Source organism: Macrotis lagotis, chromosome 1 (assembly GCF_037893015.1).
Source record: "Macrotis lagotis isolate mMagLag1 chromosome 1, bilby.v1.9.chrom.fasta, whole genome shotgun sequence".
NCBI lineage: Eukaryota > Metazoa > Chordata > Mammalia > Peramelemorphia > Peramelidae > Macrotis > Macrotis lagotis.
In genome coordinates, this window is record NC_133658.1 from 220,340,409 (window position 1) to 220,355,556 (window position 15,148).

Here is a 15,148-nt window from a genome sequence, read left to right on the forward strand (position 1 = left end):
ACTGTCTTTCTGTGAGTATCTGTTTCCCCTTCCTTTCCTTTCCTCATCATTACTGTTCTGACCTTTTCCACTTATTCCTACATCTCCGACCACAGGTCATCTTCAGCTTTCTCCCTTCCTTCCATTCCTACTTGAGTCATATTCTGTTAGACTTCATTTCATTTTTATCAAGGCTTTGGGTCATATCGTTTCCCACTCTCTTCTTCTGCACTCCCATTATTCATTCCTCTCTTCTGCCTTTCCCCTCCCAACTTCTTGTCCTTTCCCTCCACTCCTTTTTCATATCCCCAGTCTCCCCTAGCCATCCAAAACACTCAGTCGTTAAGCAGACAATTGTTGTTCTAGGTCTTTAGGAGATTCAAAGAAATGGAAAACAAGACAGTTTCCAAAAGAAGGTCCCCTGCCTATTCCTGGTCTTTCAGTAAATTCCCATGGAGTTGGTAGTTAGCACTGGGTCTGAATTGTTAAATCTAAAGGATCTCTCTGTACAACATTACACACAATTCAACAGATTACAATTCACTAATGGCATAGGTGACTTTACTAATGAACTTGCTCTCCACTGGCTTCTTTATCATCTTTCAAACAGAATAAAAACTATTTCTATCCCTATTCCAAGAATCCTTAGTCCAGTCACCTTGTTGAGTCCCCTTGTTTTTAACAATGTTTCCTCCAATATTCTTTTCCTCCTTGTTGCTTCTCTTTTCCCTTTTCTCTTCTCCAGTTTTCCAGTCTCTTAATCCCTCTTAATCATCTCCACCCTTCTTTCCACTCTCTTTTTGCACTCTAGATTACTTCATCTTGTCCTTCTACCCCAAAGCTCTTAACAAAATCTATCAAAATCATAGAATCTTGCAATGAGAATCCACTATGAAAATAGCCAAGTGAATCTCTTCATTTTATAAATGAGAAAGCTGAAGTCAAGAGATTCTTCCCTTCCAGTCTTAAGTATATGATCCTAATAACTAACCAGCTGGCATACAGCTGATTGGTGAGATAGGCAGGACAAAAGTTCATCTTTGTCTGCTCTCTCCCACATCACTGTTTAAAAATTCCAGATGTCACCACTTTTCTTTTTACCGTTTTTTGCTTTTAGCTCTGTCTTTAAGTCCAACATACCGTATTTCTTTCCTCCTCTTTTCCTCAGCCTCTTCTGCTCCCTCTCACCCCAACTTGCCATGCTTCTTCTCTGTCCCATAAGTTATATGCCAGAAAATCACTGCCAATCTCTGCCTTAGCCCTTAGATGTAGTTGTAAGGAGCTAAGGCAGAGTTGTAGGCATCTCAATGATGAAAACACAATAGACCACTCACAGTTATTACCAGCATCCACAAGACATAAGGTACTTAGCAATTCTGTCAGGGGTAGCATCCTCACTAGCCCCTGCTTCTTGCCCTCATATGTGTGCTAGGCTCTGACAGCTCATCAATGACAGAATAAAGCTTTCTCATTCTGTGCAACCTATTATGCTTTGGAAGTTAACATTTATTTAGCACTTTAAGGCTTGCAAAGCACTTAACATTTTTCTTTTCATTCAATTTTCATAATAATGCTGAGAGGTGAGTCCTATTATTACAGAAACCTACCACAGAAAAGTGATATCCAATGCCAAAATGAATGCATTGGAATGAGTTGGAATCTTCATCCTTTCTTTGCTATGACCCCCCCCCCCCCCCCCCCGGATCATCTCAGCTTTTTATCTGTTTATCCTGTCTTCACTTCTCCTCTAGTTGGTTGTAGCTATTGGACCTGCCCAGACTTTAAATGGATAAAAAGAAAACAAAACTAATGACTATGGCAGTGAAAAATGTTATTCTATAAGACTTCATTGGATAGAAGAAATAGAACAACCTGTCCCTAGTTTGGCAGACTAACCATGACCATGGCCTAACTATGGCCCCTCAGGGTATTAGGTACTAGAATAGAATATCCTTGCCAATTTGAACCTGAAGTTCTGCTGTAGTTACAGTTTCTGTTTCTATAAGGTTGAAATCTGGTCAACAACAATGAATAAACTTAGGTCAAGGATCCTGTCTCCTCTAATGTACATTGCAGATTTATTTTTCACCCTAAAACTCATTGTGCCTTAGGGAAGCCTCTATTGACACAATCTTTTTATTTATTATCATTATCACTGTTATCTCATTCTTATATATTTGAAATGAGATTCCTACATAAATAGGCTGAAAACATTATTCTATTCTCCTTTTTTTCTTTCATAGTTTGATCTCTGGATTATTGTGCAGGTAGATAAAATGATTATTTTTTTCTAATTAAATGAGTATTAAGGTTTAAGCTTATCTTCCAACTTATCTTTATCCAAATAGCTTATCTTCATCAAAATCTTCTTTGGGAAAACTCTAGTAAGGATGTAGAAAGACAAGAATGGCATATAAATGCCAAACTATTCCCATATAGTTTTCATTTATTCTGCTATGATAATAATAATAGTGACAAAATATTAACAGAATATGGGGCCCATCACTCTAAGGTAGCATGAACACCTTTTTAAAATAGTTTACTTCTCCTCATAAAATAAGGAAGAGGATTGATAGACATTCTTTTTTTTTAGGTTTGTTTTTTTTTGCAAGGCAAACAGGGTTAAGTGGCTTGCCCAAGGCCACACAGCTAGGTAATTATTAAGTGTCTGAGACCGGATTTGAACCCAGGTACTCCTGACTCCAGGGCCGGTGCTTTATCTACTATGCCACCTAGCCACCCCGATAGACATTCTTAAAGCACATGATGAGCCCCCCAAACTACAGAAATACATTTGGAACACTCAGACATTATTTCATTAATCAACAGTTAAAACTGACAACAGGTATTCATTATTGGATATCAAATGTAACTAAAAATAGTTTCCTTGGGATGGAGTCTATGACATGGCTAAGATATAAAATGGAAGTCAAAAGATTCTCCACAGTCAACAGCTACATGACTTCAGTCAACAAATAAGTGTCATGCAAATGACTCAGTGTGGAGACTTGTTTAAGGAAATGGAGCAGTAAATGATGACAATTTAAGATCAAGTCATTATTATCAGAAATGTCAGGAAGGGTTATATTTAATAAGTCACACTTAATGATCAATGTAGATAAGCAACACATTACAGTAGATTGTAAAAATTAGCACCTGCCAAATATCTAGCAAGACCTGACACTGTCAAGAGTTATATTAATCAGGAATTAACAATCTTTTGCCATCATCTCTATTGTCACCTGGTCCTCAGTAATCTCTTCTTCCCGGTTCCTGTGCAAGTGGGTTTTTGTCATAGATATCCTGTTTATCTCTGGATGAAACATATGTCAAGGTTAAGATCCAAGATGGAATCAAAAGGGCTGTCTTGACTGACATAGAACAAATGTCCATACTTAGGAATATTTTGTGAATCCAACTAATAAATTCTTCCAGAGACAGAGCATTATCACAGACGAACATATTGCACAGTCTTTCAGACCTACACTGATCCTGACTTGAAAAACTTAAGAATAGCATTTTAATACCATACCAAGCAAGACACCTAAGTGATACAATAGATAGAATACTAGATCAGGAAGACTCATCTTCCAAATCAGGCCTCACACACTTAGTGGCTGTGTGATCCTGGCAATTCACTTAACATTGTTTGCACCGCTTTCTTCATCTGTAAAATGAACTGGAGAAGGAAACAGCAAATCACTGCAGTATCTTTACCAAGAAAACTTCAAATGGACTCATGAAGAGTCAGATATAATTTAAAAAATTAACTGAACAACAACTACCATGATCAAATATTCATAATCTCCAAACTGCAAAGGATGGAAAAACACTCAAAATAGAGAAATCTAGCCAAAAATTTTATGGGAACAGGATGAGGTATTTATCATCCCTGTGGCCCTCTCTGCTGCTTGAATTACATTAAGATGACCCCACAGAGCTGGTGCTTAAACCAAATATTATTTTATCCCCACTGTGTTCTATTCAGCAGAATGTAAAATATGAAAACATAATAGCAGGATTATAACTTGTCCCTGGGTTTTCTACCTGAACCATACTGAAAAAAAGATAAGAAGAAATCTGAATAATAAGAAATGGTCTGTATATAACACTTTATTTGACAAAATGTCTTGCAAATATTATTTTTTACAGATTCTCCACAACAACCCAATGAAGAAGGTACTAGAGAGGTGGGAATATGCATTTTATATATATTTAAAATATCATGCCATTTGATTCTCACAACTCTGTAAAGTGGGAGCTATATAAAAAGGAGGCATTATTATCCTCAATTACATATGAGAAGGAGCAGTTACATAGCACAGTAGAGTACTGAACCTAAGCACCAGAAAAATTTATTTTCCTGAGTTTAAATTCAGTCTCAGACACTTTTTAGCAAGTCACTTAACTCTTGTTGTCTGAGTTTCCTCATCTGTAAAATGAGCTAGAGAACAAAATAGCAAACCACTCCAGTATCTTTGCCAAGAAAATTCCAAATGGGGTCTGTCACAAAAAGTCAGACATGACCAACAAATAACTATATAACATAGATGAGGAAGCTAAAGTTCAGAGAAATTAAGTGGCAGGATTTGGACTTAAGTCTCTATTAAATAAAGTTCTCTTTCTCTTCACTTTTGAGTGATCATATCTCCTACTACCCATAGCAAACTGAAAAAATCATTTAATTCAGAAGGGTCAAACACCACAGCTCATGCCTCCTAATTAAATTAAAATAGAATTAGGAAAAATCAATAAAATCAATAAAAATACAATAGGATATAGAAAATGTTATTATGTGGTTTTCTAAGCAGATATGTACCTGCAAGGAATTCTTATATTTGAAGGATCCATTTCAATTTAATTTTCTCATCACTGACTCCAATCCTCTCATTTCATAGTTAATAAAAACTAAGGTCAAGTATTTGAACTGATGTTCTCAAAAGTCTCACAGTCAGGATTTCTAAGAAAGGGTCTTTGACTTCAAATCTAATGTTCCTTCCATATTCTACAATTAAACATCAGACTTAAAATATTAGCAAATAATTCAATGTTGGAGACAGTATTTAAAGCCAGAGTTCTTCTGACTCCAAGTCCAACACTTTTTATTTTAATTATACTATTCCCACCATTATTCTCTATCATTCATTCTGATTTTTTCTTTTTCTCCACCATTTTTCTTTTACCTCTACTTATATAGCTTAGGGTATTTCACCCAGTCAACTAGTCTAGATATTTAATTTTAATTTTAATCTTTTTAAGTAGGGGTCTAGGAGCAGCTAGATTGCACAGTGGATAGAGCACTGACCCTGGAGTCAGGAGCACCTGAGTTCAAATCCATCCTCAGATACTTAACAATTACCTAGCTATGTGGCCTTGGACAAGCTACAAAAAAAAAATCTAAAAAAATGAAAAAAATAAAATGGGGATCTTCAATGATCTTTTATTTTGTTTTTGTTTTTGCAAGGCAATGGGGTTAAATGACTTGCCCAAGATCACACAGCTAGGTAATTATTAAGTGTCTGAGGTCTGATTTGAACTCAGGTCCTCCTCACTCCAGGGCCAGTGCTCTATCCACTATACCACCAAACTGACCCAATATTTGATTTTTCTTGGGTCAACACTTTGGAAAAAGGAAGATTAAGTCATTTGAAGGGTTGTCATGGAGGGATTAGATTATGTGTATATCTATATCTATATCTATATCTACATATATATGTATATATATATATACATATATATATATATGACACTGCAGTGGGAATTGGGGTGTGGATAAAGCACAGGGAAATGGATTTTAACTCAATACAATTAAGAACCTTCTATCCATATGAGTTATCCAACAAAGAAATTGTCTAGTGAGATGGTGAGCCCCAATCACGGACTGGCAGTGATTAAGTGTCAACTAGTTGACATTTTATTAAGTGTTTACCTGTGTACAGAAAACTATTTTAGACACCACTGGTGCCTCAAAAATGTTGGAATCATCTTTGACTCTTCTTTTTCCCTCATCTCCATAATTTCACAAGTTCTCAAATCTTGACAATTCTGTCTCCACAATATCTTTTGTCCCTTTTTCTCCACTCAAACAGACCATGATCATTAGATACTCTTTGCATCTGGGCTACTAATTAGTCTTCTAATTAGTCTTCTAATTAGTCTCCTTCCTTTCAGTCTTCTCTCCAGTTCATCCTCTACATGGATCCTATGTTGTCATTCTTGAAGCAAAGATCTAACTTTGCCAATACCCTGCTCAGAAGGCTTCAGCAATTCTCTGATATTTCAAGGACAAAAGACAAACTTGTCAGTCTGACATTTAAAGTTTGATTCCTACCTGTCTCTCCAGACTTTTTATATATTACTCACTTTTATTTACTTTCTGTTCCCAGTCAAACTGTGTGCTAGCTATCTCCTGTACAAGGGAGATGAGGACTCCCTATTGTCTAGAATGTTCTCCCTCAACAACCCTCCTTCTCTGAATTCCTAGATTCTTTCAAAATGAATCTCAGGACCACCTACTATGTAAGACCTTTCCAAGTGTTCTCTGCTATTAAAGTGCTTTCCCTCTCTTGAAATTATTCTATACAACTTTCTTCATGCTTCATTTTCATTCACCACATATATATATATATATATACATACACACACACACACACACACACACACACACACACACACACACACACACCTTCTTTGAAATAAAATGTAAACTTTGCAAAGGAAATGATTATTAGAGCTTGAGTATATCTCCTGTACCTAACACTGCTTTGTAAAGAAAAGGATCTTACTATGTTTTGAACTGAATAACGACTTTAAAAATTAAGTAGAACAGAAATTTATTTACCCATATTCTTCTCTCTTGCACCTCTTATTTCTATGTCTTTTCCTCTTTCTTCTTTGAATTCTTTCCTTATGTTTCTCAAAATTTCAAGATAATATTTGTAAAGTTCTTGGTGTTAATCGTTTATCAAATGTTGATTCCTTTCCCTTTCCTTTCTCTTTCTCCAACAATTCATCAAGGACTTAATAGGTGTCCAAGCATAGTACTATTACACACTTGGGAAACAAAAAAATGGTTTTGTTTTTTTTAATTATAAAGGATCAACTCTTGCCCTTCTATAAAGGCTCTTCCAGAAAACCTAAACTAACATACACGAAACAGTTAACAATATAAGGTGATAAGTAGGTGATTAAGTGTCAAGCAAAATGAGTGATACAGACAGTAGTCAGTATTAGAAGGAACAAGTGCTCAGTTAGAATGTGGGAAGGGTTTTTTTGGTTGTGGTTTTGTTGTTATTGCTTTTTTTTCTTTTGCTAAATTTCCACAGGAAGGCAAACTGGAGGCATGTGGGCATCTAGTGTTTTGCAGTCTGGTGTGAACCAGATGAAAAGGTACCTGTGGGAGTTCAGAGAGAAAGAAAGCAATGAGGGGCAAAATAGATGGAACAAGCTTTGGGAGAGAAATGGTGCAGGAAAAGGAGAAAGGGGAAAAAGTGTTGAGGATATTGGAAGCCTGAGTGAATGTTTTTATTTTGCTAGGACTGTATACCCAGAATGTTACCTTTGGTTCAGAGACAAAAATGAACATAGAGAATATCTGGAAACTATCCAAGACCCTACACCATGTTTGACCTGTGCACTGATCATAAAGCCAAGCAAAGGTTGGGAATGGAACAAGTATGCAAAGATAGTGCCAAAAGCCATTGCCAATGCCTGAGTGTATGGAAGAGATCCCATCTTCTTCCTTTTCTCTTCTTTTAGATTCCTTCATTCTCTTGGTCTCTTATACAATTTTTCAACACTTCCTTCTCTATTAGAGTGTATTTACCACTGTCCCTGTCCTTATTATTGCTTCATCCTAGAATCCCTGCTGGAACCATGAACAACACAAAGCTTCAAGGGATAATGATAGAGTACAAGAAGCAAATGTCACCAAGAATCCTGTGAAAAGACTTATTTTATATTCTTATTTTGAATAGTACTTTGTGCTCAAAGCGAGCTCAAAAGTCCTCAGGAAAGGAAACATATGGTCCACTCACAGTTATGGATTTTTTGCAAGAACACATGGGAAGAAATCCTAATCAGCAGCTCCCATAACAATCATTTTCACTTATGAGGTGGGAGTTCTTCTTTCACTGGGATGAGGGAATGGGTGGTGATACCCTGGGTCATAGATAGATAGCTCAAATGGAGTCAACCAGCAGGACTTAATTGTGACCAATCTTTCCCTGGTTCAGAGAGGTTTTATAACCTCAAGAGGCTTGGATGGAAAAGTACTGGTATTGCCATTGTAAGTTGCCTTGAAGTTTTATTTACTGCTGTCCTCTCTCCTTGGACTGCCTTGTGCTAAGATGGGAGAGGAAGCAGGAAGGAGCTAGGAGAGAGTTAAGAAATGATATATTAGCTCTAGGCAGAGACAACTACTGGAGGTCAGGATGAGTGGAACCTATGTCAGATTGGTATTTATGGCATTTAATATAAAACTGCACTCCTGTCTAGGGTGCACTGCACTGCACTCCCAGAAGGGAGGAAATGAAGATAGGAGGAAGGAAAGAAGAGAAGAGAAGGAATAAAGGAAGGAAGGAACAAGGAAAGAAAAAAAGGGGAAACGTTACTGTTCCTCTCTCTCTCTTCCTTTCTTTTTTTCTTTCTTTTTTCCTTCCTACTTTCTTTCCTCCCTTTCTCCCTGAATAGGGGAGGTTAGATCAGGGAGAGAAGGAGGGCAAGGAGGAGAAAGCTTTCCTGGTTACCCAGTTAACAGTAAAAGGAGATCTCTCATTTCTCCAACACATTTATCAGCTACTGTCATAAAATAGTTATTTTTTAACCTCCTTAATCTCCCATGCTAGACTATAAATTCCTTAAGGCCAAAGATCATGCCTTACATTGGCCTAGTGGACAGGGAATGTTTGTGGAATAATTATTAGAAAACGCAAAAAACATTTAATCAAAACCTAGACTTGAGGTCAGGAGAGATCTGAGTTCAAATTCTACCTTTGATACTAACTAGCTCTATGATCATAAAAAAGTTAGTTAATCCCTTCTCATTTCAGTTTCTCTGTAAAACTAAGTGCCCTTGAAATAGGTTTGTTATAAGCCTCCACCAAGGGACTCAGCTGACTCTTGAACAAGGTTTTAAACCACCTTGCCTTGGGTCCCCATTATTATTCTAACATGGTCTCATTGACTCAAGTTCCTATTTAAAGAACTGGAGGAATAATCCATGAAGCCTGGATAAGGAGTCAAGTGTTTTGAGCAATTGGCACCAGATTGAGATGTAGAAGAGCTAAGATTCAATTGGTAAGAAGAAAGGAATTCAGAGTCTCCATAAGAGAAAGTCAGAGAGGACATGGAGATGCCCAGCAACACTTGGACCTGAAGAGAATCCTGTGTCAGCATCATCTTTGTGGCTACAAAGAGGAAGAAAGAGTAGTCCATCATGGAACCATGTGCATTGAGTAGCTACCCATCATTGGTACTCTATAAATCCAAAGGGAAGATAAGACTCATAAGAGCAGGAGTTGACCTCTGGAAAGGGGAATGGAGGTTTCCTAAATAGTGATGAACTCAGGTAAAAAGTCTTTCTGGTTTTTGTCATGATGTCTGGGATTTTTATTTTCTAAATGAAATCTTCCCTATGGTCTCTGTTTTGTTAAACCCAAGTATTTGCTGAATATCTTTAGACATACATGAGTCAAATCTTGATATTTTAAGGATAAACCCTCTGAAAGAGATTATGATTGCATAAGAGACCCCTAATCTGAATCTAGACATGTAAATGGCACAATGGATAGAGTACCAAAGTTGGAGTGAGGACAACCTGAACTCAAATCCAGCTTCAAACATTTATTAGCCATGTGACCTTGGAAAAGTCACTTAATTCTGCTTGCCTCAGTTTCCTCATGAACTAGAGAAGGAAATAGCAAACTACCCCAGTAACTTTGCCAAGAAAACCCTAAATGGGGTCACAAAGTGTTAAAACACAACTGAAAAAAATAACCGAACAAAAAATGCTGAAGCTAGTCAATAATTTCAAGTGCATTGCCCAACTGATATAAGTTCCAGATAGGTAAATATGTTTTGTAGACCTTCCATGTCAGCTATTCTTAGTAATTAATACTAATTAATAGTCACAATCTATTCTTTTGAGAATACTACTGAATATTACTGAAGAAAGTCACTTTAATAGTGCTGAATGGTTCCATTACAAATTTATCTTATCTAATCTCAACATTCATTCCAATGTATTTTTTCTTTCCCTAATTGACTTTTTAGTCTTTTCCAATCACATTTGACCTCTATCTTCTTTTCCCTACCAAAATTATCATCTGGCATTTCAACCCTTTTTCAGCACCCAGGGCTTTCATTCTTTTATCTGCAAATTCAGGGTCCCCACTATGGATCTCTAATAAAACTTATAGTCCCCAGGTCAGGGACCCATGCTTTAGATTGATCTCTCTCCTCTCCTGGCTGAAGAAAACTGGACCTCTCCAAACCTATCAATACCCTTCTGCAAAGTTGGCACCCCAAAGTGAGCATAACATTCTTGATGTGTCCTGACATGGGGAATTTGGGAAATAGCAAGTGTGTTACCCTGGAGGTAGGGAGTCCTTCTCTTTCCTGCCCATTTAAAAGTCCTTGTCTTCTCTTCAAATTCAAAGTTCAAAACCTCCAAGAAATCTCTTTCAAACCTCAGAAACTTCCTTTTCCTTTGAATTTTCTGTAGCACTTGTCTAAATCACAAATGTACCTTATTACTTAATACCTGCTACCTTTAATGATATATACCTCCCTAACTAGATTGAAAGCAACTAGAAATAGGGGCCATGCCTTGGACCTTTTTATATTCCCAGAGCAAATTTTTTCAAGTGCTAAATAAATGTTTAATGATAATGATATGTTAAAATTGAAAGAGCACTAAACTAGACTTAAATTTCTAGCACTAACTGCCACTGTGTTCCAAGGCAAGTAATTTCTTCTTAGCCTTTGTTTTATCTTCCATAAAAGAATGAGGGGAGGGGAGATGGTAGTGAAGTAGAAGGAAAAAGAAGAAAATTAAATACTATATGATGAATGTGATCAAGTTTGGAATAGTAGAAGATTGGGAAAAAAACACATCTCTTTGCAGAAATGAAAGACAAAAATTGATAGAGTAGTTAATTTTGCTGAACTGCATTTTTCCTTTTATTTTTATTCTCTGTTAAAAAGGATGGTACATTGATTAGAGCAAAGAAGAAAGATTTCATCAAAAATTAAAGATATTCATAAAAATCTTTTAATGAATTAGATCAAATGGTTGCTAAGGTTGTTGGACTTAGATCAACATCTTATACCTCATTCCACAATATATAAACTAAATGGATGTGACCTACATATTAAAGATCATCCTATGAAAATTTAAAAATTAAATAACTGGAGGAATAATCCACAAGGCCCAGATAAGGAGCCAAGTGTTTTGAACAATTAGCACTAGATTGAGATGTAAAAGAGCTAAGATTCAATTGGTGAGAAGAAAGGATTTCAGAGTCCCCATAAGAGAAAGTCAGAGAGGACATGGAGATGGCCCAGCAACACTTGGACCTGAAGAGAATAAAGGAAGGAAGGAACAAGTTATAAGCTCTGAGGTTATAAGCTAATACAAGTTGAATTCTTTTTTTAATCATTATTTAATATTTTATTTTTCTGCTGTTTCATGTACAATTTTAACATTCATTTTTAAAACTTTGAATTTCAAATTCTCTCCCTTCCTCCTTCCCTACCCCATCTCTATTGAGAAGGCAAGCAATTCAATAAAAGTTAAACATATGTAGTTATGCTAAATATTTCCTAATAGTCAGGTTATAAAAGAAAGCATAACACAAAAATCTCAAGAAAAATAAAATTTTAAAAAGTATGCTTTCATTTCTATTCAGATACCATCAGTTCTTTTTCTGGGGATGGATAGGATTTTTCAACTTAAGACCTTCAGAGATGTCTTGGGTTGTCCAAGAGTAGTGAAGTCATTCACAGCTGATCATCTTACAATATTGCTGTTAACTTTGTTTTCACTTTGAATCAGCTCATGTAAGTCCATACAGGTTTTTCTGAAAACATCCTGCTCATCATTTCTTTCAGCAGAATAGTATTCTATCATAATCACATACCATTATTTGTTCAGTCATTCCCCAATTGATAGACATATCCTCAATTTCCAATCTTTGCTACCAGAAAAGAGAGTCTAAAAATATTTTGTATATTTTTAGATCCTTTAAGAGCTGCATTCTTGAGCAAAGATAAATTAGGTAACTCTGATCATAGAAACAAACAATCCTCAAAAGAAGTGCAAAGTATTCACAGCCACATGGAAAAATGCTCCAAATGACCAATAATAAGAGAAATGCAAAACAAAACCACTCTGAGGTTTTACTTTACACCCTGAAAATTGACAAAAATGACAGAAAATGGGGGGGGCAGCTAGGTGGTGCAGTGGATAGAGCACCGGTCCTGGAGTCAGGAGGACCTAAGGGCCTCAGACACTTAATAATTACCCAGCTGTGTGGCCTTGGGCAAGCCACTTAACCCCATTGCCTAGGGGAAACCTAGAAAAAAATACAGAAAATAGTAAACACTGTCAGTGTAGAAGGGATTGTGGGAAGAAGATAGACCCACTGACACTTCTCTGAAGTGTCACAGCATTTCTCTGAAGTTATAAGCTAATACAAGTCACATGACTCAAAATTGTTAGTTAAGGCAGTAGGAATACTTTTAAATTACAAGAAGAGGTTTGATTTTTCAGAAGCACATCTACTGCCAGGATTACTAAAGATAATTGTATTAGGAAGCCAACTTCAGAAGTATCCAAGATAAATGTACAGATATCTGCAAATGTTAGTTAGAACTATCTCTAAATCTTTGTCCCAAGAAAGCCAAGAGTTATTACTAAATAACCATTTTAATAGACTGAGTCTCAACCCCTCTGTGACCAACAGCCAGGATCTATCTCAGGGTCATGCTAGGTAATGAAATATCCTATTCTCCTTCTCCATGGAAGTTAGGTTAGTTTTTCCTTAAGAGCTATTAAGAAACTCTCTCATCCAACAGTACCACTCCTGGGTCTATATCCTGCAAGGATCATGGAAAAAAGAGTAAAAATCCTACAAATACAAAACTATCCATAACAATTTTTTTTTGTAGTGGCAAAGAATTGGAAATTGAGGGGATGTCCATCAATCTATAAGAAATCATGAGGGATGGGATTTCAGAAGAGCCTGGAAGAATTTGAATAAATTGATGCAGAATGAAATGAGCAGAACCAAAAGAACATTATACACACCAACATCATGGGGCGATTACTAACCAATTGCTAATTGTTAAGTGTTCATTCCAGTAGTACAGTAATCAAAGACAATTTTAAAATACCTTTATTAGAAAATACCATCCATATCCAGAGAAGGAACTGTGGAATTTAAATGAAGACCAAAATATATCTTCTTAAAATCTTATATAATCCCTACCAAAAAGGAACAAAGTGATGAAAAAAGTTTCCATGTATGTAGAAATTTCTCATAGAAATAAGTACAAGATGGGTTCAAGAGATAGGCCCTAGTATCGGGGAAATAGATTTGGAAAGTCATCAAGCCAGAACCAAGAATGTAGTTAGCTACATCAGTCTGTCTGATATACCATGACCCAATTTTTTGTTTTTTCCTCATTTTTCCAACTGTAACTAAAAATAGTTCATTTTGCTTCCTTTTTCCTCTCTGAACTCCATCAATTATGAATCAACCATCATGAAGAAGACAATTTTGCAACCTTTTCCTTGAAAGAGATGCAAAATGTGAAGTTCTCAGAATTTGATGAAGGCATAAAAATCCCTGACATTTACCTTTACATCCATTAACTAACATCAAAAGTTAACTTTTTGTTGTTATTTTATTGTCTGACTCTTACTTGTATACAAATAATTACACTTTTCTCCCTCTACCCTAACCTGTATGATTCATATCAACTCTCTCCAACTTTGCTCCTCCCTGTCTGGTTCTTTATACTAATTTATGTTCAACTCCTACCCTGGACTAACCCTGTCATGACCAGTGAGGAGTGGCATCCATTTTTTCCTCTTAACTTCTGAGATTACCACTTCTAATTGCATCTTCCCTCTTTCACTTATGAGATCTTGAATCATAGGTTTTCACAGGAAGGGACCAGTTCATCTACTCTAATTCCTTATTTTACAGATGAGGAAGTTGAACCCAAAGAGGTGTTAACTTACAGAGCTAGTAATTAAGAAAATGGAGATTCAGGACCAAGAGAAGAAGTGTGGAACAATGGAAGCAGAATCAGGGTTCAAATTCCATTCCTGCCATTACTACCCATGACGTATGGAAAATCGCATGGTGTCTCATCATTAAAATAGGACTAAAAGAGATTCCTTCCAGCTCCAAATCTATAATCTTTGATGCCTTGTATCCAAATTCAATACTTTCTCTACCATGCAATCATTCAATTAAATGAGCATTTATTAAGTTCCTTCTCTGGGCTTTGTATTGGGGTTACAAAGACATAAACTAAATAGTTTCTGTTCTCAAGATGTTTACATTCTACTGACAAGAAGAGAACAACCTGAACACAAGTAAATTAATCTGAAATAAAGGGCATCCCAAAAGTATTAGGTGGTTTTAATAATCTTGAAAAGGCAACTAGCTGGCACAATGGTTATATAGAACACTGAGTCTTGAGGCAAGAAAATTTGAACTTCAATTTAGCCTCAGACACCTACCAGTTGGTGACCCTGGGTAAATCATGTAACTTCTGTCATCTTTTCTTCAACCATAAAATGGGACTAATGGGAACACCATGGTTGTTGTGAAGATCAAATAAGATAAAATCTTTAAAGTGCTTAACATAGTGCCTGATACTTAATAAATGCTTCCTTCTGTACTTGCTTTTTTTCAGCACCTTAAAAAGAGAAATTAATTACAAATTTCTTTTGAAGATCAATGATTTTCTAAAAGTTGCTTAGTCACTTTTCAGTTGTGTCTGATTCCATTCAAGGTCTTACTTGACAAAAATATGAGAGTGATTTGCCAATTTCTTCTCCAGTTCATTTTACATAAGAGAAACTAAGTCAAACAAGTTAAGTGATATGCGGAGGGTCATACAGCTAGTTAGTGTCCGAAGCTGGATTTGAACT